Source organism: Camelus bactrianus, chromosome 16, assembly GCF_048773025.1.
Source record: "Camelus bactrianus isolate YW-2024 breed Bactrian camel chromosome 16, ASM4877302v1, whole genome shotgun sequence".
NCBI classification, from domain to species: Eukaryota; Metazoa; Chordata; class Mammalia; order Artiodactyla; family Camelidae; genus Camelus; species Camelus bactrianus.
Window position 1 is genome coordinate 11209525 of NC_133554.1, and position 4610 is coordinate 11214134.

Below are 4610 nucleotides of genomic sequence, written 5' to 3' on the forward strand. Positions count from 1 at the left end.
TCTTGTTTAATAATCCTTTGCCTCTTTCACAGTGCCTAACTTAGGATCATGCACGCAGCTGGCAATACACTCTATTGATTGTTTTAGGTAACATTCAACAGATAATGCCCAATACAAATTCTTAGAAGTAGGAAAACAAAATAAAAGTACCTACCAGAAACCTAAGCAGTGTTCTAAAGCCAAGAACAAGAGTTGGATGCCTATCATTATGGCCACTATTGATCATTGTTGAGGAGGTCCTAATCGATGCAATAAGAAAAATGCTGGAAAGGAAGAGACAAGCACATTTGCATATGAAATGATGGACAACCTTTAGGTTGGAAGCAATATGAGAATTCAGGAGGATGGCTACATACAAAATCAAGAGATCAACACATAAACCTCAAAAACTTTCCTATATAACACAGAAGACTAAGAAATAGAAGAAATATCCCATTTACAATATCAATAAAACTGCATAAAGTACCTAGGGATAAACTTAACGGAGAATGTGTAAGACCTATGTGATGAAAGCATTAAAACTCTTGCAAAGGACGTAAAATGAAAAATGTGTATATGGTCTGAGATACCATCTTCCTAGAATGTTGTAAAGACATCAGTTCTCCTAAAATTAACCTACAAATTCAGTGCAGTCCTATTTAAATCCAAGATAAATTTTCAACAAAACCTGGCTAGTTGGCATTTGGTAGAGAAAACATGCAAGAATAGTTATGAAATGTATGAAAAAGATGATCAAAGAGCAGGGGCTTACCCTATCATTTATAAAATATGTTCCACAGCAACTAGAATTAGGCAGTGTAATACTGGTACTGGTATAGGAAAAGATAACTGGATCAATAGAGCAGAGTCTAGATAAAGACAGTATTTTTAGATAAGTGAAGAAAGAATGAACCATTCAGTAGAAAATGTTGAAACAATTCGATTTTCATGTAGGGAAAAAAGTTAGATTCCCTACCTCAACTACACTTAAAAACAAAACAAATTCTAGACAGATTGTAAAAGTACTAGAAGAAAGTATCAGAGACTATTTTTATGCTATGAGGTGACAAAGGCCTGGCTGACAAAACCCTCTAGCCATGAGGATGGGCTGATACAGGGACAGACGGTCAACAGACGGCTGCTCTTCTGAGCCTTTGCCCTCTCCTCCCCTGGATTGTCCATCTTCTTCCTGCTTATTTATAAAACTATTTATGATAAATATTGGCTTTCACTGATTTTCAGTGTTTCAAACACTTCCCAATGTTTTTGTCTCTAAGGGGACGAGACAGAAGAGTGGAATAAGGAGCTCAGGCTTTACAGTCAGGTGAAACTGGCTTCTGCTTTTGGTTTTGTCACTGGGGCCTCAAGTCGATGTCCTCCATCTATGAAACAAGGATGGTACTGCCATCCTCACAGGACTGTGGGGATTAAGCCAGAAAATATATGGAAGACTCTTTGTCCACTGCTTGGCATAGGTCGGCGCTAAGTTGATGCCACAGACAAGGTGGTCAAATCCGCCAAAGCTTTCTGCCTGTGGCATCAGGCTCTGAAAGCTCTTTTCCACCACATGATTATAAACATATTGCTTCTATTTTCTTCTAATACTTTCATGAGTTCTTTTCTTTCATGTTTATGGAGATATGTTTAAGGTGAGAAATGGGGACCTGCTGTTATCTTTCCCCCAAATAGTTAGGCAGCTGTTCTATTACCATTTATTCATTTTCTTCCACTGATTAGAATGTTAAATATGACATTTCAAAAGTCTAAAGAACACGTGGGTCTGTCGATTGCTGGGCTGTCTAGCTACTTCAAATAAATATTTTGTTGCATTACTCATTGTGGAATTGACATAATGCCTCATCTCTCTTCCACTGAACATCATTATTGTCAACTTTAGGAAAAACACTGCATGGTCCCTGTCCTGAAAAAACTTATCATCTAAGCGGGGAGATGAAATAATGAAATGGTATAAATAAATACAAATGCAAGGTTAAACTACATAGCAATTAAAGCAGTAAAAGAGGAGTCTATGGAAATGCTACAAAAGCACAAGGCCATATGCCACCTGGAGATGCAGGGGGTACAGTCTGGGCAATGGCCAATGATTAGCAAGCTGACCCCACTCTCGTCCCCAGATTCCTAGGTTCAGAAATCAGACTCTGTCTTCACCAAGAAGGATCTCACATCTTCCTATTGAGGCAGTCTCACTTTATCAATATCACAGGATTGATCAGAAATCAGAATGCCAAATTATTACTTGTCAATGAGAAATACATCTGTTCTACAGACAGGGCTTCTGTGACTACACAAGCAGAGAACTTCCTTCTGCAGAGACAGGCCTCCATGGCACACTGAGGCACAGCCAGAAGGCTATGTGGTGAGAACAGAATTAGGACAAAAGGACATACTTTAGAGTAGCCTGATGCAGGATTTTATTTGCAGTGTTTTGATGGAAACTATCTAAAGAATGCCTTACACACTGGAGAAGAAAGCTGATAAGTAAATCTAATGAATCGACAAGATCACACTTTGATCTTTTAGCCATGTCTTTCTAGCCCTCCCAGGGTGACGGAAAGCTCCATGAGGGTGGAGATGATATATGTCATCATTTCACCCAACAAGGAAAGAAAGCAGTGAAGGGATGAGAGTGACTGGTGAGGTGCAGTTTTTTTGAGTTGAAGAAATTTTACTACCATGTCAATTCTGGCCTTCTTATAAACTTAACTTTTCAAAATAGTCTAATGGTTTGTTATCTTGGGTTCAATGCCACAGAGACCCCCTGGGACTGGAGTTCCTTTAAGAATCCCTGGTGTATACTTTTCAAGAAAAGAGCAAAGCCTATCTCAGTCCTTGTGACTGAAGAGGACCATAAGTAGTAGCAGGTGGAAAAGTAGCTTTGATTTTCAGTTTGTGGGCTCTGAACCTGAATTGTTGTCCTTACCTTAATAAGGCAGAAAATTATAATCAAGATAATCTGTACTATAGGCACAGCTGTTACCAAGATGGGTTTTTTCTTATACCTATATCCTGGAACTTCTTCTGTCAGCTAAAAAAATAAAGAATAATTTTCTTAAAAAACAAAGAGAAAAGATGAGATCTAACTATTCTTTTTTTTCTTTCATAATTGAGATTTTATTGGTTGTTTTGAGGATCAGTGCACAGACATTTCAACTTGTACACAATTCTTAATGTACATATCAAAAATCTAAAAAAATTTTATAGTTGTGATCCTTTTCCAGATATTCCAGTGAATTTCCTACTTAAAATTTGGAGGCAAATTTTCCTTAACAGGATATCAGTTACCAATATCATCAAATGTTGATGTGCTGTTACATCATAAGTCTCACCAATTCACAATTTAATATCATACACACTACATACCCTACATACTCAAATTTTCAATCGTTCACAATACATTAACAAAGTTACTAGGAAAACTGGACTATCACGACCAAAGATGTTACAGAGTGCACAAAATTCTGATGAGGAGAGCCAAGATCAAGGAGTGGTTTGCTTTAGGAAACAATTCTACCAAAAACAACAGGGGAAGAGAAGTAATTTAAAGTCTTCAAGACATTAAATGCACCACTGACTCCAAGTTGTGATTTAAATATGCTCTGTATTGTAGGATATAAAAACTACCCCCATCTATGGAATGTTAAGCTGACACCGAAGACAATCAAAGCCTCCCATATTCAACATCCCACTATTTTCTGGTTGTATCAAAAAAATAAACCAGAAAATGATTTTACCTCTTAAAAAAAAAGCATTTACACAAAAAATGGGATGAGGTAGGATTCCCTCCATCTTAAAAATGTTTCTAGAGCTACTAAAAACTTGCATTTATTAAATAGTTGGTAAAAATATTCCTCTGGATTATACAAGAAGGGAGACAGGGACCACTGAAAAGACCAGCGGTATGCTATTAATCAGACTTGGCTCTTTCTCTCCTGCTTCATCAGAGGCTGGGCTCTCCTCATTTTTAGTTTCTCCATTTCCTGTAGGTAAATCTTTAGTCTCTTGGTTAGCCACTTCGGCCTGTTTTCCCTTTGTTCCCCTTTGCCCTTTTGTTTGCTCTTTTTTGTCTGAAGATTTATCCTTTCCTGCCACCTTTTTTGGCTTTATTTCCACTTTTGCAGGAGCAGGTTTAGCTGACAACCACGCAGATCCCCTCTCGGGCTCCTCCTCTGCCACCCACTCAGCAGAGCTGGCCTTCCTCTTAGGCATCCTGGCGGTGGGGCGGACTTGTGCCAGGTGACTGCGGGCCGGGATGTGGTGCACTGAGAGTCTTCACGAAGCTGGGCTGCCTGGCCGCTGGCCCTCCTCCCACCCCCGGAGCTGCTGGGACCCACCAAAATCTAACTATTCTTAAACCAATTCAGACACTAGCTCACTCTTCTTTTGGGGGGTGAGTGGGAGATAATTAGGTTTATCTGTTTACTTATTTTTAGAGGAAGTGCTGGGGACTGGACCCAGGACCTCGTGCATGCTAAGCATGTGCCCTACCACATGAGCTATACCCTCCCCCTCTGCAGACTGTTCTTAAACTACTCTAAACCCCATCCTTTCAGGTGAGTAGCTTATAGGTTCTTAAGGAACCTACCAGATCTCATGTGTTACTAATCTTATCA

At 39.2% G+C, this 4610-nt stretch overlaps 1 protein-coding gene and 1 pseudogene across 1 annotated transcript in view; both read right to left on the minus strand.

Moving 5' to 3' along the window:
* The window catches only part of LOC105065189 (olfactory receptor 3A10), a 77565-nt gene extending 74651 nt beyond the window's left edge, over positions 1-2914 (minus strand). The window contains exon 1 of the mRNA XM_074342581.1: positions 155-2914. The gene's annotated coding sequence lies outside the window, so the exon portion shown is untranslated. The remainder of the gene's footprint in view (positions 1-154) is intronic.
* A 127-nt stretch (positions 2915-3041) lies between these two features.
* Positions 3042-4220, minus strand: LOC123615424 (non-histone chromosomal protein HMG-14 pseudogene; annotated as a pseudogene).
* Between the last annotated feature and the right edge of the window lie 390 nt (positions 4221-4610).